The following is a 21818-nucleotide window of genomic DNA, read 5'->3' on the forward strand; positions in this document are numbered from 1 at the left end:
CTGGACTTGTCTCCCTGGTGTTGGACCCTAGGGCTAGGATACCCGAAATGTGTCTTGAACTGCTCACTCTCCAGAGAGGACCTCTGCCCGTGGCATGCCCTTCCTCTTCTGAGTTTCCTCCCAGGGACACAGGTCCCAACCCATTCACTTGTCTTCCCTTTCCACCTGCCTACATGTGTATCCTTGCAGCCTTGGTTGCACAGGAGCCTTTCTGCCAGTTTCTAGTTAGTTTTCAGTGAGAAATGTTCCACATGTAGATATATTTTTGGTGTATTTGTGGGGGGCAATGAGTTCTGCATCCTCCTACTCCTCCATCTTGATCTTGCTCAGAAATTTTAAAAATATTGGTTAAAATGGGAGTTGAGCTTTGTTTCTTCCAATGGAGTTGCAAATAGTATCAGCGCTTGATTTTTTAAGGATTTGATGTGTACAGACTACATTTCTCAAGAGGGGTATCTGTTGAAACTGAGCTAATGGCAGTTACAGAAAGTTGAGGAGGGGCTTCCTTCAATCTACTATATCTTTATCTCTGTAGTTCCTAAATTTAGGAATTTTTTACTTCACTCTTAGATCTAAATTTACTTCAGAAAAATTTTTTTCTGGTATTTGGCTTGTATGTGGGATCTGAAGTGAGACAGACCAAATTCCATGTGTGCTGTTCACTTCAGGCAAGGTATTTATTTGACTTTAGTAATTCTTAGTTTCCTCAGATTTATAATGACCTCAATGAAACCTGTAACAAGTGGTTATTATAAGGATTAAATATAAAAATACTTTTAAAGAAAATAGCACAGTGCTTAATAATAATAATAACCTTTTAAAAATGCAGCTATTATTATTAAAATCTAATTAAAAGATGTTTTTCTTATTATCTGAGATGGACCTGTATGCCTGATTTAGAGCCCAAACAGAGAAATTCTCAGTTTCAAGGATGATATATAATGAACTAAAGACTATTGTGTTTTAATATTAAAATTTCAACCTAATTTGGATTTTTCTTTCAAAATTTACTTCAAAAAATAACATCAGTGATAGTATTTTTTTATTCCATTTTCGTTCTGAAAATTGTAAATTTTGGACTACACTCCGTTAACTGATCGACTACCTTAATTTGACATGCTGAACGTCATACATAGTATCATTTTGAAAATGTCTTTATAATGGGTGGTAGATACAACCATTAGGAGCTTTTAAGTAAGTGTTTTCTTGGTGAACATTCCCTCTAAAATTTCTGAGTAGCCCTCGTATCAGTTTGTCATCTGCAGACAGTCTCAGATTTTTCTAGAACTGATTTTTCTAAATCCAGCAATTTGGTTTGACCAGTGGGCAGAATAACTTGATTATACTTTGATTTCTGTGCCTGAAAAGTGATGCACACCACTCTTCTCCTGCTCATTCTCCATCCCAACCATTTTGGATAATGGATTTTCATTTCTTGCAGCACTGCTGTTTCCTTTGTAGTTTAATCCTGGGCACATTTATTTTAACTACTGATATTTTCTCCAGAAGTTATGTTTCAGCTTAAAATTGGTATAGCATAGTATAGTATACCATATCTTTTTAGAAGAAGCTTTTTGAAGTATTTTACTTATAAAGCAAAATTTTAATGTCACCCTCCAACTTGCATCAAAAAGAACATAGTACACAGATGGACTTCTAACATTCTAATATATTCTAGATTGACTTTTTTTAATGGCAAGTAAAAAATGGAATCTGTTTTACTTCTGTTTTACTCAATATTTTTTTAAGTTGCAAAATAAATGTAGTATTCAAACTGGCTTGAAGGAAAAGGGAATTCATTGACTTTCCAAAATGACAAGTTCAGGGTTAGAGCAAGCTCATGTAGTGCTGGATTTGGTGCCAAACCCTCACAACTCCATAAAATTCTGTTAGTTTTCTCTTCATAAGGACTCTCCTAGGGTGTTGATCACAATGACCACCAATTATACCAGGTTTGTAAGCTGCCAGAGTAGATGTTAATGCAAAACAAAACAAAAAAATCACATTTCTTTCCCAAGAATTACAGAGACCCAGGGCTGACTCTGCTTACTGTAGCTAAGCCAGCTAAGACCTGGTGATATTTCTTAATTATCTGCTGTGGTTCTACTTGGCCTTGCTCGGGTCTTCTGCCTGTCCCTGAAGTAGGGGTGGATTCCACTCTACCTGAAACACATGGCCTGAGAGTGCAGGCCAATATTTCTCGAAGGAAATCCTAGGAGCCATTCCCTGTGGTTCCATATCTTTACCAATAGTCAGTGGAGTTAGACCTTTTGATTTTGGCCACTCCAGTGGGTATGGCATGGTATTTTGTTTATAGTTTTAATTTGCAAACTCCTAAAGATTAAAGGTGTTTAGTATCCTTCCATGTTTTTTGAGCATTAGTACATCTTCTATGGCAAAGTGTTCAAATCTTTGGTTCATTCAGAAAAATTGGGATGTTCATCTTTTCACTGTTGATTTGTAGGTGTTCCTTATGAGTACAAATCATTTATTATATGTGTTATAAATATTTTTCCTCAGGCTGTGGCTTGGTTATTCATTTTATTAGTGGTATCTTATAAGGAGCAGAAATTGTAAATATTTATGGAATTTAATTCATTTTCAAGTTTTTGGTCAGTGCTGTTTATGCCCTCTCCAAGGAAATTTGCTGATTCCAGGTTCTCCAAGATAATCTCCTGTTTTCTTCTAGAAGATTTATGGTTCTGGGTTTAATGCTTGGGTCCATGATCTGTATCAAATATAATTTTTGTGTTTGGTGAGGGATAGGAGACAAGTTTACTGTTGTTGTTGTTTTGCTTTGCCCACGCAGATACCCAACTGCGATACAGCAACGTTTGTTCAAAAGGCTCTCCTTTGTTTACTGAATGAATTTGGCACCTTGTTGCAAATCAATTGGCTGTATATGTGTGGGTTTATTTCTACACTCTTTATTCTGTTCAGATGATTCAATGCCTATTTGTGTGCCAACACTACATGATAACTTTATAGTAAGTCTTGAAATCAGGGAGTTGGAGAGCCCTAAGTGTGTTCTCTTTTTTTCAAGATGGTTTGAATGATTTTTGATCTTTAAAAATTCTGTACCTTTTTAGAATAAACTTGTCTATTTCTTTAAAAAACTCGAGTTTTTGTAGGAAGTATGTGAATTTTTACATTAATTTAGGGAGGTACATTCATGATAACAATGCATGAACTCTTAAAACTTTCAACTCATTTAGGTATTTTTAAGTTTCTCTTAGTTGAGTCTTCAAGTTTTTTGTGTAGTGACATTTCATGTTTTATGCCAGGTCAGGGCTTCCCAAACTGACATTATTAACATTTTAGAGCAGATAATTTTTTTGTTGTGGGATATTGTCTATGCACTTGGGCTTACGACTTCTCCGCTCGAGTGGCTTTTCCTCTTTTGAGCAATAAAGCAGCTTTTCTCTTTGTCCCTGTGCTCTGTTGAAAATTCTTTCTCAACCGACAGGCAAGGACTCACACTGTAGGTGGGCTTTCTAATCTGAGAGCCCCTCTACCCACTAACACTCCTACTGGCATACATGTGTGTGTATGTAGATTTGGAATACTCTACTTTTAAATTGTTCTTACGTTTACAGTAAGGTATCAACTTAGATCATTGACTTGGCATTTTTATATTAAGTGCCTTATAATCTTTTTACAGGAAGTGCTTATGTAATGTAAGCTTTCTTTCTCCCTGAACATGGCTTCAGCTGCATCCTACAAATTTTGGTATCATGTATTCTAAAATCCCAAATATTTTCAATTTTACAGATATCTTGTTATTTATTTGTAATGTAATAATGTATTAGTCAAATGTATACCACATTTAATTTTAATTCTTTATTCTTATGGCATTTATTGAGTTATTTTGAATAACCCTCCCTATGGTCTAACCAGATGAATCCTGCATGTGCAATTGAAAAGAATGTATCTTCTATTGGTGTTGGGTGAGGCATTCTATAAATGTCTTAGTTCACCCTTGTTTATAGGGTTATTTATATATTTTATAGCTTTGACGCAGTAACCCACTTCTAATTAATGCCAGCGTTATCATGAAAAATCATTTGTAAACCACACTCCTCACCTATAAAAATTGGTCATAGGGACTTCCCACTAAGGCTTGGATAATGGGTTGAGGTGAAAAGCAGGACCAAGAGAAATGTGAACATCCTGTTTATGCAACTTCCGTGGGCTTTCAGGAGATACTCTGAACAAATAAGTATATTCCAGTTGAACTTGGAAGGCTACTGAGTATAATCTACTGTTTGAATTGATCCCAAATTCTCAGCTCATAATGAATTTCTCAGTTTTTAATATCTCCCAGTGTCCAGTCATCAGATGTTCAAGCCAAGAACTGTCTCAGAAGGACAATTACCTTCCCCAAATGGCTTGGCTTTCCTCCAGAATCCTGAGACTTTGGTGTGATTTTCCTAACAAAGCCAGCCACGGTCTGCAGAGAGCACTTAACCATCACTGGCTCTCTTGGATCATAGAAGCAAAAATGGTGGCACTGCTTGAACCTCAGCCTATGTCATCTGGAAAGTATTTTCTCTTTCAGACTCCACTAAAAGCTGGCACATCTTTAGATCATTTGGTAAATGTGACACTTAGCATTGTCATCTTTTAGTAAAGGAGAAAAATGTGCTGCATTTGATATATTGTGATATGCTGAAGTCCATTTTACCTCCTCTTCCCTCAGATGCTTCAGTGAGGTGACAGACCCCTGTGTTTTCCAGAGATTTATCTTTCATCTTCTGTATCTCGCTAAAGCAGCCAGAATATTTACATTTCCCTTTCTCCAAGTCCAATCAGCATGATGTCACCAGTATAGTAAGATATCCTTGGGATGGTGAGGTCACCCAAGTTCCTGTTTATTGAATGACAGCAAGTAGTCAGAACTGACGTGGTTCTGACATAAAATACTACAATGTCCTGCTGTTCCTTCCAGGTAAAAGCAAATTGCTTCTAGGGTTCTCCACTTCTTGGTTAAAAAAAAAATCATTTGTGAAAGGTGAGAAGGGCTCTGATGCTGTGCCCTCGTCAAGACAGCAGCAGCAATGGGAGTGTGGCTGTCTGATCATGCTCATTATAGTCACTGTCATTCTTCAGTTCTTCTCAGTTTTTCACACTGGCTAAAAGAAACACCAAAAAGAGATACGATAGGACTTACTCTTTATTATCTCTCCCTCTCTGGGGGTTGTAAGGTCCGTGAAGGCAAGGAATGTGATTTATTTTATTCATAAATCTTAGACCTCTGCTTGGCACTTGACCAAATATTTGTTAAATTCATGAATATTTAGATATAGATAAATTGAAAGGTGTGTGAGGGAATTACAAAGCATGTAGTGAAAGACGTAAATAGGGGCTCATAATTGAAAGGCATTTTGATGGAGAAGATTTTGGAATCTATTATGTAAGTAACAGGGAATTGTTGAATGATCTTTAAAGTAATGCGATGATTTATATTTTAGAAATATGATTAAAATATTAAGTGGAGGATGGTTTAGAGGGTGAAGAGCCCGAAGATAGTGAGGCCTAGGAAACAGGACAAATCAGAGATAGTCATCCAGGACTTCAGACCAGTCTTATGTTTCTGTCCATCAACCATCATTCTGTAATGGGTTAGCTTAATACCCATCTGTGTTAAAAATTCTTAGGAAGAAAAAAACCAGTTTTCTTTAAAGTCTTAAAAGTGTCTCTGAAAATTACAGCAAATATCATACTTCATGACGAAGCTTTAAAATACTTCCATTATGGGAGGAAAAAAGAAATCTGACAAGGGGGCCTACAGAGAAAGAAAAGAAGAAATCCTGACAGCTGTTAGCTGGTGACTGACCTGGCCTCAAGGCAAGGCTATGCTGTTTCTTCCTTAATATAAGCAATTTCATAGAACATCCATCCACATCAGCCAAGGTCACTCTGATAATGTTAGCAAAACCAAGACTGCTGAGTCATTTCTGAGCAAAGGAAGACAGAGGAACACTGTGCAAATCACAAAAGCAACCAAGCATCCAACTCAGCGCGCTACATGAATGACTGTCGTTTCCTTGAGCGGTTACAGCTTGAACCCCCTCAATTCCACCTACCTCCCAGATAAAAATGAAGATGTGCAATCATAGAATTGCCCTCACTTTCTGACAACACGCAATCACAAAACACCCTTCTCCATTCCTCCTCAAAGTGATGTCACCCAAGCCTCAATTCTCTAACTGTCCCCTCGTAATATCCTCTTACTGAGATACCCCGTTGTTTCCCGTGGCATTTGGTCTCCCTTGCAACACGTCATAAGCCCAGGTTTGATTCTGCTGATTTTTGGGGTCTTTGGCTGGTAAGCATCTACTTTACATGACTGCAATTATTAAACAGATTGTGGAGGGAAAAACAGATTCTTTTAGAAGGGATGCAAAAGAAGCAATGTCCCCGAGGCAAAGCTAGGTTTTACTTAAAGAGAGAAGGTGAAGGGAACATTCGGGAAGATGGCTGGGGAGTCCACACCACCACTTACAGCTGTGTGGGCTACACATGGGGAGCAGGGGGGACTGGAAACTGAAACCCCGACCTATTGCCTAGAGACTTCTTTAAAGGTTTAGAATTGACCTGTTTAATACTAATCTAGAGTTGGCCTTAGGAAATACTTTTGCTTGGGTAATGGGAAAGGCTATGTTGTGGAAACACAAATCCCTGACTTGACTTAATACATATAACCACATTGTTTGAGGGACCTGCCAGCTAGATCTTGTAGTTTTTGTTTTTGTTTTTGTTTTTGTTTTTGTTTTTGTTTTTGTTTTTGTTTTTTGCAAAGTGCTTGCTGCACAGAGCAGAAGGAGCTGGAGAAATGAGCACGAAAAAGGCAGTCAATGAGAAGGAGACAAGAGGCCACAAAGAAGATGGATAAAAGGACCCAGGCGAGACCCCAAAAGTGGGAGTTCTCATGTCAAGCCACCTGGCTTACGACTTCTCCACTCGAGTGGCTTTTTCTCTTTTGAGCAATAAAGCAGCTTTTCTCTTTGTCCTTCTGCTCTGTTGAAAATTCTTTCTCAGCCGGCAGGCAAGGACGCACACTTAGAGTGGGTTTTCTAATCTGAGGGCCCCTATACTCACTAACACTCCTACTGGCAGAGAAGTACCTTTAAAAATTGCGTGGCAGCACAGTGTGACTTGGCTATGGCGCTCTTGAGGTTAAGGAAGGTTTGGCTGTAGACCCAGCATGCATTCCGGAGGGAGATGTACAGAATTCTATGGGGATGAGAAGCTGGGGGGTGAGGGTGGACTTGGAAGAGTCGAGCTTCATGTAGTGAGTGAGGTGATCAGTGATAAAGTACATGACACCTGTGACACGGCCAACCCCAACTGTGTCCAGTGGAATGGGGCAATAAAGTATGAGATGTGGGGTGGAGGCACCTCCTGCCGGAAGCATGCAGGGTAATGGACCCCTGTTCACTCCCCTGACAGCAGGTGGATGCCAGGGGAGGGACAGTCGTCCCTGGAACTCCTGTATCTGTGGGTCTCTCTCCAATCTCCAGAACAGGGGTACCTACTTAAACTCCTGCCAGTGGAGTCATGGAGGCCAGCGGAGGGACCAGCTTACCTGGAGTACAGGAAGTTCCTGTTTTCCTTTTGTATTTCTCCTCCAGGACATGTAGCAGCCGGGGGATGCTCGCAGACAAGGATGTGTTCTTTCTTGCTTTCACTGATGCTCACTCTCTTTCTATCTCAGAGGAATGCTCTTCCAATTGGCTCAACAAGTAACCGATCTTCCCTCAAACTCAGTTCAGGAATTAACTCTTCGCGAAGCCTTCACTGACTCTGGAATTGAGCTGACTTCTTCCCTCTTTGAACTCCTATTATATTTATTGCAGCACCCATCTCAAATTAATACCATCTATTTATTTACATATTTCTTTCTCCTTAAAAGCACATTAAAAAGTACATACTATCTTTTATTCTTTTGTCTTTACTACACAGCACAATTCCTGACACATAGAGGTGTTTGGTGATACCAAGTCAGATACACTGGGCTTAATTTATTTCAAGATAAACTAATGTGATCGAATGGAATGAATGTGGCACTGGAAGGAAGAAACCCCAGCTTTTTAGACTCACCTCTGCTGACTGTGTTCATTCGTACAAGACTCAACCTCTGTACATTTTTACTTCCTGAAGTGTAAAAATGAAGGTATTAGTCAAATCTCTGAAAGCTCATCACTTTCAGCATCCCTACTCAGTGATTCAGACTCAGTGATTCAGCCTCATGCTTGACCTTTTTAGCTGAGTTTTCATAATTTGTATAAACAGCAGTGAGCATTCCTGGGCACAGAAGATCAATGTGATCATTGATAATAAGGCTTTTGCTCAAGTACTGAGGGCCAACTAGGAAATCTGGCCTTGAACCCCAAGGCTATCAAATCTCACACTGACTGAGAAACAAACAGAAGTACAGTTTATCATGCTTTTATCCAAGTAGAATTTGTGCAATGAACTTGGGGTCTATTGAATTACCTTGAATACAGAAACGTTTACATCACTAAGCCAATTTGGAACCTGTAATTTACTAGAATAATTTCAAAGCTTACACACATACAATTCACCTGTGTCACTGAAGAATAATTCCCTTCCCACATGCTGTATATATATACACATATAACCTTTGGCCACCAGGAACCAGTTACCATAACACTGTGATGTCAAATGAATTAAATAGCAACATTAGCTCTAATATTATGAAGATGGTGTTTACAAATAATGGAACTGCCTTTGAACTGTTTCCACAAAGAGCTACACTAACTCATAAAACAAGGACCTTCACATTATCAAAATGATGCTGTTTTCTCAAGCTGCTTTTGTAAAAGAGATGAGTGATTTTTTTGACACTAGTAGGTGAGTTAAAATAAAAGCAATGTATTTTAATGCAAAATAATCTTTAAATACAAATGATATTCAGTCTTATCAACCACTATGGATTTATATCATATAGAGCAGGGTAGTGAGGGCAAGGAATATGCCATTCCAAGAGGGTGTCTGCAGGCTTATGTTAATTATATAGTCTGAGACAATGGTCAATGTACTGGTCAATGTGCTCTGAAGAGTGACAAGGGCAGTTCGGGTCATGGTCTTCAGTAAGTTATTGTTGCAATTCTGTGTGGACATGTACAGAGCATCAAAACACTGTGGAATTTGCCCAGCTGAAAAAAAATTGCTATAATTATATTCGAAAGATTATCAAGGCTTTTAAAATTACTTTCTGTAAAAAAAAATATTGCCTTTGAGTAAAGAATGTCATTTCTGTAAATACTAGCCCTTAGCTATGTTCAGTTTGAGATCTGAAAAGTGATTATCAATCCCCAAATAACAGAAAATATGTCTACTCTTTTATTTTTTGGGGTGAGGCCAATGAAAATGTGCCAAAACCTTAAACATGTTTTAGAACTGGAATATTTCCAGGAAAACAAAACACTTGTCCTTTTTTCTTAATTTAATTTTTTATTGAGGTGTATTTTCTTTTTACAATGTTGTGTTACAGCAAACTGTAACACAACATTGAATTTTTACATACAGTTTTACATACATATACATAAATCTATATTCAGAATCTTTTCCATTATATGTTATTACAAGAAATTGAATATAGTTCCCTGTGCTATACCGTAGGTCCTTGTTGTTTATCTATTTTATATTTAGTAGTGTGTATCTGCTAATCCCAAATTCCTAATTTATCCCTCACCCTCTTTTCCCTTCTGGTAACCGTATTTTTTTTTCTATGTCCGAAAGCACTTGTTCTTAGTAATATTTTATTTAGCTAAGACCATATTCTGTATGAAACACTGAACTCACTTCCCCTAAGTCACAGGAAAACCGGTTTTGCTAGTGGAACGAGTGACCTACATCACCCTCAGGTGTTCTGACTCTTTGATGCCATCGTGTATTAGCTCCCACTGCTGCTGTAACAAATTCTCAACAAATGTAGTGGCTTGAAGTAACACAAATTATATTTTTACAGTTGTGGAGGTCGAAAGTCCAAAGTGAGTCTCACTGAGCCAAGTCAAGTTGTCATCAGGGTGCTCCTTCAGAAGCCTCGAGAGAATTGTTTTCCTTTTGTTTTCCGGCTCCTGAGGCTGCCTGCATCCTTTGGCTCCCGGGCCCTCCCTCTGTCTTCAAAACACATCACTCCAACCTCTGCTTCCATCAATTCTCCTCCTTTTTCTGGCTTTCATACTTGCTTTCCTTTTATCAGGACCCTGTGATCACACTGGGCTCACTTAGATAATTACTCCGGGGTAGTCTTTCCATCTCAACATCCTTAACATAATCCCATGTGCGAAGTCCCTTCTACCATGTAAGGTCACATATGCACCAGTTCTGGGGACTGAGACCTGAGATGTTTGAGGGGCCATTTTTCTGTTTTTGACACACAGACTCCTTTGCAGTCTGCTGAAGTCTATGGTTTCCTTTTCAGAGTAATGTTTTTAAATGCATAAAGTAAAATTCATGAGTCTATAATGAAAAGTAATTGTATTAAAATACAATAATCAAAACATTTAAAAATCAATGTGTGCCATAGTGATATGTGTACTTTTTAAATGATTGTATTAAATAATAATTGCAATGGCTAATAATAACTATAATAATTTCAAAGTAGTAACAGATACAAACAATATTTGCAACAACTCTTATGTGATACAAAAATATCTGATTTCTGTTGTACTAATACTAATATTGTGGTGGTGGGGTTTTTTCCCTATACATTAATAACTGGAGGAAATGCTAAACTTCAATTAGAAGTTAAGGCAAAAAATATAATTTTTATTTCTACTCATGTTCTTGGACTGTAGGCTAAGAACCCCTACTGTACACACATAGAGGGAGAAAAAGATTTACGATTTATCAGTGTGTGTCGGTGTGCGTGTGTGTGTGCGTGCATGCGTGTGTATGTGTATGATTCCCACTGACAAATAAAAGCCAAGAAACTTGCAATTGTTCAACATTTCTTCAACTGTCTTTGCTTTTTCCTGGCATTCAATTATTAATGGAAAAATAAAATTAATTATGGAATTCCTTATCAAATCTGTATTATGAGATTCTCATTCTGCCCAACATTAGATACTAAGATATTCGTAGACACATGACTTGTCCTTCTGTATCTATTCCACTTTCAAAATATCATCCTGGTTAATTTTAATATTTATTAAACAACGGGATTTTGGTGTCGTCTAGGAGCTTGCATTTAATTTAGCATAATAGGATGTACATATTCTGCTGCACGAAAACCATCCAATGCATTTTGAATACGCTGTGGTTTAATCATTTATGGCTTTTATTAGATACAATTTTCTTTACATTTTTACATAATAAGTAAGTTTGTGTCTCTGCAGTCCAAAACAATAGAGTTCTATACCATAAAGGCTTATGGGAGGCTGAACGTTTACCTTCAACAACAATTTTTATCCTCAAAGGACTGACCCAATAAAGCAGAAGACTTTCTTTTTTTTACTTGACTTTATTTCTTAATAGCCCATTTTCAAAAAGCCCTAATATGCAGACATACTATAATCAATTACACACCTACATTTATACACTAAACACGTATGTCTGACTAACTAGAGAAAGGCTGAAATATGTTTTAATACTTCCAGCACCTGGAAACTCAGAAATTTAAGCCAAAATATTCTACTCTGATGCTCAGCTTAGGGCTTAATATGGGGCCATTTGAGAATTGAGTTCACAGTGCTTTTTAAAAGTTCTTTATACCCTCACTTTAAAATAATCAGTGGTGCCTGCTTACAATTTCTGATCACAGATTCTGCTTATACTGTGATTATCCAGGGAGCACATCTTTCTGGTTGGTGGGAAACTAGGCCAAGTGCAACTGTGTAACCAAATGCAGAGTCCCAGGCAGAAGGGTCACATGGAAATGGATTTTGTAGGTCAAAGCCCCTAAACACGCTTGCAGCTTTCCTGTATTTGTGGATATGGTGAATGACTGGAGAAAAGAAAAGTTCTGTGTAGTGACAGAAATAGTGAGCTGCAGCCCTGAAAAATCCCATGAGAGCTTGTGCTTACTGACATCATCACACTGCATCCCTGCAGGTTTTCCTGTCAATCAGGGCATCAGGAGCCTCCCATCTTTAGCAGTTTCAAATTCTATAATTTGGGGTGGATCTGGGGGGTGTGTGTGTGTGTATACAATTCACACAAAACTGAAAGCTGACACGAACAAATTTGAAAAATTCTAATAAGATCTGCTATATTAATGTTCTATGTTTTTCTTTATGGAAGACATTTTCTATACATGTTTATTTTTTTAAAATGAAGTAGAGTCAGTTTACAATGTTCTGTCAATTTCTGGTGCACAGCATAAGAGATCAGTCATACATATACAAACATATATTCATTTTCATATTCATTTACATTATAGATTACTACAAGATGTTGAACATTGTTCCCTGTGCTCTACAGTGTATTCTTGCTGTTTATCTATTTCATATATAGTAGTTATATACATGTTTATTTTTAGTTATTTTTGACAGGAGTCACAGCCTTAATTAAATTATCATGATATAGCTGAGGCATTCAAGATCTCTACTGTTGGGAAGATGTTTTTATGGGATACGAGATACTATGTTCCTTTGATCAGGGAATGAGATAAATCTGAGTTACTGCTCTGGGAGTCAGAAGTGACATTTGCCAAGTGGAATGTTATGGTTAGAATAAAGGGAGAAACACACAGCTTGAGAAATGTCCTTTTTTATTTGCCACTAAATATCATTCAAGTTTATGGCAATGCTCTACCAAAGATATCCTCAAGTGTGACCACATATGATGAAATAGAGAAATTGTGTAATATGATTGGGGGAGTCAAAAAGTTACAGACCCACAAAAACTACAGACCAGACAATATATTTATTATTATTTGCTGCATTTAGTGTTCACTTACCAAATATTTATTATGCTGGGCCCTGGGAAGATCTAGATAAATGTTCCACAATTCTGCTTTGAAATTGTGGTTTGGTAGAGATGGCTGCAAAAGAACCAAACAAAACCACAACACCTTCTGTAAGATGGAAACATAGGTACATATATAAAGTGCTCTGGGGTCAGAGAGTGAAGCAAAGTTTTAATTCTGAAATATTAAAATCTTTCAAGATAGAATTGTATTTCATTAAATCACATTGCATGGTTAGAATTCCAACTTCGTCACTGACTGAGCTCATGAAAGATATTTGTCTTTTTTGAACCTCAGATATAATACAGAATAATAATAACTAATATCTATGAAACTATATACCAGGCATTGTTCTAAAGCCTTTATAAGTATCATTATATATGTTATTTATTAGGATATACTATTATATAGTATATTTATTATTATTTTATATAGTATATATTATATATTATTATATATAATATATAATTATAATATATATACTATAATACATTATGACATATTATAACATACATTAATAATATAGTAATATATCATTAATAATATATTTATTATTACTATATAATAGGCATTGTTCTAAACCCTTTATGTATACATTATCTCATGTAATTCTTACAACAACCTTATGAGCTAAGTACTAGTGATACTGTTCCCATTTTACAGATGAGAAAACTGAGGCACAGAGAAAGAAATAGCTGCCAAGTTCATAGCTAACATGTAACAGAGCAGGGATTCAAACCTCATCAGTCAGCTTTAATTAGGTGCCTGTGTATACAGTTCCTCACAGCCTTTTCCCACCTCTTTCTACTGCCTTTCTCTCTCTCACACACACCATTAGGGGAATGCACATTTGCAGATGGGTCTCTCAAAACTTCTACTTGCAAATCATCATAAAAAAGCAGCTATCGTAAAAGAGTTAGGAAGTTTCTCCGAGAGGTCCCGAAGGGAGAAGGGGTTTGGACAAAGACAGATCCAAGGCAGCGCAGAGTGAGCTCTGGAGCGTGGACTTGGCTCCTTACGTTCCTGCTTCCTGCGTGAGACATGTCCTCTCTGGCCCCTAGCAACACGGGAGCTTTCAGAGCAAGCTACTGTGGGTTTGCCTCACACAGCACATCTCCACTTTTACATCCCAGTTCATGTGACATTTTTCCCAGAGCCTATAAAACCATAGACTTGGGATTTATTTCCTACACATTATATTAACCAGACATACCCTGTTACAAACATTCTATAGGTAAATATCCCCTCCTGGCAAACATTATTAGTCTGTTTACCCAGAGGTTCTGTTAACACGCTGACAAGGAGGTTTCACTGGTCCCCTGCTGTTTTCCATTTCCTTGGAGGTGTTCCCAGTTAATTAGGTGGGGAAGGAAAGGATCACAGACCAATGCTCTGACTTCTCCTACCTTGTAACACATAGGAATCTTCCAGTGTTCCCGTGAGACTGAATGAGATCATGTATACAATGTGCCTGACATGATAACCACACTGTATTAGTCAGTGCGTTCCTGGAGAACAGCGCCAATAGAATATACATACGGAGAGGGAGAGAAGCAGAGAGAGAGAGAAAGAGAAAGAAGTTTTATATGAGGAATTAGCTACACAATTGTGGAGGCTGAGAATCCCACGAGATGCTGTCTGCCAGCTAGAGACCCAGGAAGAGTGGGTGGTATGGTTCAGTCCAGGTCCAAAGCCTGGGAACCAGGGGAGCCAATGGTGTAGGTCTTCATCCAGGGGCAAGAGAAAACCGATGTCCCAGCTCCATCTCCAGGCAGAAGAGGTGAATTCACCCTCCCTCCACCTTTTGCTCTGTTCCACCCAGTGGATTGGCTGATGGCTACCCACACTGGAGAAGGCATCTGCTTTGCTGAGTCCACCAGTTGAAATCCTAATCTCAACACAGACGCACCAAGAAGTAACATTTAGCCAAATATCTGGGTGCCCAGTGAGGCTGACACATGAGTTTAACTATCATGGTGGGAGGGTATATAACTCAGCAGTCCAGCATGTGCTTAGCGAGCATGAGGTCCTGGGTTCAATCCTCAGCATCTCCATTAAAAAGATAAAAATAAAAATCAATAAATTCAACTATCATAAGTCTATCCTGTTAACACAGCAGCCGTGTGCAACTCCTTAATCCTTACAAATTCAAGTTTCTCTATCAGAGTTTTAGTGTGTCTATCTTAGTGAAAAACCACTTAAGAAAAAATAATTTTCTCATGTAGAACAAAACTTAAAGGACGTGAGATGAGTATATAGCACACTTCAATTCCCCCTTTGTTCCTTCCTACCTGGGCCAATAAGTCCCCTCCCCTAGACTAGGCAACAACCATTGTTACTGGTTTCACATTGTTTACACGTTTGACGGGCTACTTTCAACATTTTTAAATGTTTGCCTTTGAAAAATTGGTGTTTAGTCTTTTTTAAGAATTCACCAGGGAGCATGAGGTTCAAATGGCGAGGACATTCTTTTATTCTCAGGAGCTGTAAATGATGAAGTAAAGAGACATAGGAAGACTGACTCTCAGTCTTGTCTCTAATTAAGCTCAGGTCAGCTTTGGCCAGGTTAGTCAATTTCTCTAATTTCAGCTACACAGTACAGAAGATTAACCAGATGATCAGCTGTATGGTCCGTCTTACCATTTTGTGATTCCTCATACATCTTGGCACAGTTTTGGTAATGGTGCCTGGGGTCTGCTCCAGCAAGAAATTCACTTAGCAATCCAGATCCATCAGTGTTTTTTCTTCACAAATTTGCTGAGGTTGCTAACAAAAAGTCTTTGTACTGGGGAAAAAAATCACAAAAACCTTATAAATTGCTACCTGGTCTAGTGAAATAGCACTTTTTTTTTTTTTCCCCTAGGACAGTGTGCTACCTTAAAGTGAGAAGTGAGACATTCTGTTAAGTCCTGTATTTTGGATGGAATTTAGGGTATTCTAAATTGTGAGGGTAGGACCCAGGTAACTTAAGGCTGATGGACTGACGTTTGTAAGTCCTGGGATCATTCCTGCCTGGACCAACCAGGAAATCTATTAAAAACCCTTCACCTTATGCAGAAGGAGAAAGGAAAGTTTGATATATTTTAATTTAGAAACTCTGGGAATTCCATACCCAGCAGCACACTGAGAAGGAAATTCTCTTCTAGGCTCTGGAGCTGATAAAATTAAACTTTAGCTTTAAACTTACTAAGAATGTTTCTCAGTCTCCTTTGGTGTTTAATCAAAGAAGATACGTGACGTTCAGGTAAGATGGCAAAGTCGTGCAGGCACTTCTGTTCAACTCCCTTGCCTGAACTTTAAATGGAAATAAAAATCTTTCAGGGAAGTAAATAAAATAAAACAAAGACTAAACAAAGTAAAAGAAAACCAAAAAGGAAAGGAAAGGAAAGACAGACATCTAGAGAAGAAACTTTTTCTACACTGAAATTAAGGAACAAATACAATTTCATACGGACATCTTAAATAATGTCTGCCTTATACAAAATAATTAGGACCAGATTGACAAACAACTTCTGAGGTATGATACAAATCTCTGATTCCGAGTCCAGGGCAACAAACTAGAAATGAGGAAGTTCAGAGAGGCCCCACTGAGAACCACACTTGAAGGCGATGGGGCTGTGGACGTGGGTGGCCCTGCCATGAGAGGACCTCTGCTTGGCATCTGTCTCTTCACTGAAGAGCAGGGGCCATTCAGGCCAGGCAGGAGAGCATTTACCATCTCACCCTTGAGACGTCTGTCTGTCCTGCTGGAGTACGTGCTGACCACGTTTGGGAAATACTCTTCACTTGGCCACCAGCAATGCTTGGCAAACCCAGCTCCGTGTCCCCTTTCCAGCCTGGTCTCCGTGATGCCCGGGTGTGCCTCCATCAGCTGGACATTCATCAACGCTCTGTGTAACTTCACCTTTCTTACGTTGACCCTGCTGCTTAGTATGAGTTTCTTGCTATGGTTCCTCCAGGAAAATTCACCTCTACCCTATCCTAACCTTCAATCTCTACTTATTAGCATCTTTCTTCATCATCCTTTCTTGACCTGCTGACTTTTTCTAGGACTCTAAGATACTTTTTCCTCCTAAGAAGTCCTTCATGAAGCTTTATTCTCTTATGACATCTCACGTTTTCCCTCATAACACAGTTATTTCACTTTATGATGGAAGTAGCTTAAGGTGGAAATCATGCTGGTTTTGTATTTATTTCCCATATCTTCTAGTACATTTCTTGTCATAAAATAATCATTCCATAAATGCTGGTGAATCCGTATTTTGGTTTTTTAAATTTGAGAATCACAGGAACATGAAAGCCTTTAACTCCTAAAAGATATATATATATTTTTTTTCTGGGAACAGTACAAATCTCAGCATAGTGAAAGCATATCTTTCAAGGTCTTGGAATTTGTCATTGTGAAACAAGCGAAGTCCTCACTTCCCTTAGACTTTGCCAGACTTCTGATGTCATAAATACAACTCTTGACCTTGAAAGTTTATTTACAGCTCAGGTGGCTTCAAAGTTCTCTCTCAGATTTTCAATTATCTCACAGAAATTGTCTAACCTTTTCTAAGTAGAGTGATTATATGTCATTACATCATTTGGACCAGATTATAGGCAGAATTATTTTGTAATTTTTCTTGCTCAAGTCCTTCTTATAGAGCATTATTTCTCCTTTAGTCTCTTTTCTAATGTACTATTTTACACAAAGAAGGGTGTCTGTAACATATACGTAGTTACAAAGCCTGGGGATTACAGGAAGAGACCACTTAGCCCTCACAGCTCTCCCGGCTCGCTCCTCCCCTACCCACCCCTCTACCTCTCTCTCATTGGCTGGATCTTGTGTTTATCATTCCTCCACTTTTTTTTTTTTTCCTTAAACTTTTTTATTTGGAAGTTGTTTTAAATTCCATAAAAGTTGCAAGGATAGTACAAAGAATACCCATATACTGATATATACTTACACTTATGTCTATATTTATTTGCATAGAGGTAGAAAATTAACATATATATATTTATTCTTTTCTCAGAATCTTTTGAAGAGTAAGCTGCAGAGAGAGGAGGGTGTAGCTCAGTGGTAGAGCGTGTGCTTGGCATGCACAAGGTCCTGGGTTCAATCCCCAATACCTCCACTAAATAAATAAATAAACCTATTATCTTACCCCCTCCAAAAAAGAGTAAGTTGCAGATACCATTGCCTTCCTTTTTTTTTTTTTTTTTTTGGTATAGTTGATTTAAATGTTGTGTTAGTTTCAGGTGTACAGCAAAGTGATTTAATTATATGTACATGTGTATATATATTCTTTTTGAGATTTCTTTCCATTATAGGTTATTACAAGATGCTGAATACAGTTCCCTGTGCCATACAGTGGCCTTCTGTTACTTCTGCATATTCTGGAGTGATTTCCTAAGAATAAAGTTTTTTTTTTTTTTTTTTACATAACCATACATAACTTTTTCCAACTTCAATAAATTTAACATTGATATAATACTGTTATCTAACTTACCCTTTATATGCTCAAATCCTTATTTTGGTTTGTGATTCTTTATATTTGTTATTAACACTGTATAATATAATCATATGTAAAATAATAGATAATAGAAGTTTTAACTATTTTTAATATACTTTCCTATTAGCTCAGTGATTTCTAAATTGCTCTATCTGTATTTGGGATTTTGCATAATTGGAAAATAAATGTGATTTAATTGAAGGAACACAGAGCTGAAGAGTCAAGAGAACCAGGGACAATTACTCAGCTTTAAGAATTTTTCCAAGTCATTGGCTTTCTTGATTGTCAAGTCTGCTTTGTGAAATGAGGCTTATCTTTTCAACTTGTTAGTCTTGGCTCTCTTTTAAGAAATTTTTTTGTGAACCATAATCTTCTGGGATTTATACTGGCGCTGTGTGTCCAACAGTCCTCTGACCTAGGAATTCTTTTTTCACACATAACAGATGAAGAAACAGAAGGTCAGAGAGATCTGTCTGCCTTCCAGAAGTCACACAGCCCAGAAATGTCAGACCAAGTATCGGAACTCAGGTCTGATTCCAAATAGTTGTTGTTAACTGCTTATCAGGTCTAAACCAGACATGTCGTTTTAGCACTGATGCTCTGGTTCCACCACAACTGTTAATTCTGACCCTGATTGAATCCACTCATCCCCTCACTCCTACATTTGATCTTCTCACATTCCCTACACCTACATCACTCCTTCCTGCCACAGTGGGTTTACCCAGAGTTTCCCCCCCTCCGATTTGTCCACCCCTACATCTCCGTATCTCACCTGTCTTCACAGCCCCTCTCCTGGTCTCTTTCTCTGACGGCACTGTGGTGTCTTTTTTTCCTGAATTCCTTTTACATCTATACCTTTATCATCAATTTGGTTCTTATTGTATTTTCCCCTTAGAGTTTAAAATGTTTCCATTAAACATTGAAAACATTAGAAAATTAAATTTTAAAAGTCTGCATTATCTCCCGGTGCTTCTGCAAGTAATCTAATGGCAAGATTTATACCACATGTGTCTTCTTACAATACTCCATCATTATTTGATGCCGGACATGAAATGAAAGCTTAATTCCTACTGATTAAATTCCTTTTTACTGTTGATCTGCGAATTACTTGAAAAGTTTGAAACATGACATGAGCATATGCTAATATTATTTCAGAATGTTCGCTTTCATTTGTCTTCATTCAAAAACATTTTATGTAGTAGTTTGTTAGCTTTCAGCTAGCTTTCCAAAACCATGGTCTTTCTTGTTGACCATTGGCCTACAAGAAGAGTCTACCTGCCTACAGGCTTTCAGGTGAGTTTCTCTCAACAATAATGAGTGATGCTTCCCATTAAGTGCCCATAATATGCTAGACATTATTATAATTTAATCTCATAAAATCCCCCAAAAATTGCAATTACTTCATCATTCTATATACATCATCTTCAGTCCAGAAACAACTTATCAAGATAGTCACTACTTTTATAGAAGCCAAGTATCAAAGATATCAAGGATTTGTCAAAGACTACCTCAGTATAGACAGAAGTTAGCACCGGGGTGTGATTTCAAAGTCTCTGATATTTCCTCATGCCACACTTTCTTTATCTTTATGTTATGCAATTTAAAAACTATATTATATAATACTAACTACTATATCTAAAATAGAGTAAAGAAACAAATTTCTTCTGTATAGCATAGGGAACTATATATTTTAATAACATAAAATGAATCAGAATATGAAAACAAATATATGTATATACACATATGACTGAAACATGATGCTGTACACTAGAAATTGACACACTGTAACTAACTATACTTCAACAAAAATAAAATTAAAATAAATAAAAATAAAAACTTGATTATACAATGTAACATCATCATAGGTACATTTTTCCTGATACAATGTAGAGGAAGTCAGTAGTTGATGTTAAATATTTTGCTTCTTTTGCTGTACTTTCCGCATTAGTTCTATTAAACTTTTTTGATGATGTTTTAAAATTGGACGGAAAATGATCTAGATAAGAAAGAATGTAATACAGGCACTGTGAAAGAAAATCATGTCCATCCTTCATTGAAATAATACTAACTTGCCAAAATGATTTATTCTTAAAATAATTCTTTTATCTAATGCAACAGAAAAAAACGCTTGTCTTTTTCTTGTATCAAATGCTAATACCAACATTTCTAAAATATTGGGTAATAGAATGGTTATTTCATACCACATGTTCATATTTATGAATCTAGCTTATTTTGTATTTTGTAACGTCAAAAGTGTTAGTTAAAAACGCAGATGGAAGTTGAAGTAAATGCATCAAAGTCAAGAAAATATGTACTCTCCATAAAAAGGACCAGAGCCAACAAACTACACATAGATTTAATTATTTTTTGGAAACTTCTCGGAAATAATTCATCCTGGAATTATGCTTGTCAGATAGTTCATTGATTAAATCAACAAGCCAGGAAGACACAGATCCTGGAAACAGAAAATAAAGTATAATCTTAGAAACTCTAACCTGCTCTTGAGAGAGTGTCATGGTGAGAGAAATGTTACGGACTGACAGGAAGATCAAAGAGGCAGCGTACAGGGGGGAGACTGGTGTGTGACTAGGGAAAGCTGCTCTGATCCTAGACGATTGGCCCTGGTTGCTCAGGTATGACGCAAATACAGAAAATCTCTAAAATACAGGCAATCAATTTACAAGAGAACCAAAGCTTGGCAGATGTGCCTTTGGAACATCTGTGGGTCATAATAACAAGCTCAATAAATGTCATTTTTCTATAAAATTTACTTTCCAAAATCATCAAGAAAGGACTGGCTTCTTCAGATAATTGGTTCCAATTACTTGGTCAGGATAATATTAGCTTCCCCTCCATTTGAAATAAATTGGAATTCAGCTTACAAGTCGTGTTGTAGTCAGAGGATCTGACCACAGGAATATGATTCAGAATTTTGGAGTGAACTCTTAAAGTTGAATTTTGTAGACTGAAAGCACAGAGACCAGACTGACCCGGGGAGATCCTCCCTCACGTAGGTCTTATTCACTCTTTCACCAGAGCTGAGGGCCACGCTAAAGAAAAGAGTAACAAAGAGTGGAGTTTTGAGTATGTCTGTCTTGTCCGTGACCTGGAACGTGGTCTGACTCTCATGGAAACATCATATGTGTCTTTATATTTTGTCCCTTTATGGTGGAGTGAGAAGCAGAGTCCTGAAAGTGTATAATTTTATGACTGAAGGAAGAGGATTAGTGATTTTATGTTAATTTCAATGAAATATTCTTCAACAGCATTTACTGTTATTGATTTAAGTCATGTATACCCAGGGTAGTTACATAATCTATATTCATAAAATATCTTTTAAACTGTGATGAATGGATATTAAAGCACAGACATTTTCGTGCCAA

At 37.4% G+C, this 21818-nt stretch overlaps 1 non-coding gene across 1 annotated transcript; it reads left to right on the forward strand.

Annotated features, from left to right (window-relative positions):
- Window positions 1–17985: 17985 nt before the first annotated feature.
- TRNAA-GGC lies at window positions 17986–18057 on the forward strand. Its single transcript has one exon. It is a non-coding gene; the product is annotated as a tRNA-Ala (tRNA).
- The last annotated feature ends 3761 nt before the right edge of the window (window positions 18058–21818 follow it).

The sequence above is a fragment of the Camelus ferus genome, chromosome 2 (genome assembly GCF_009834535.1).
Source record: "Camelus ferus isolate YT-003-E chromosome 2, BCGSAC_Cfer_1.0, whole genome shotgun sequence".
NCBI classification, from domain to species: domain Eukaryota; kingdom Metazoa; phylum Chordata; class Mammalia; order Artiodactyla; family Camelidae; genus Camelus; species Camelus ferus.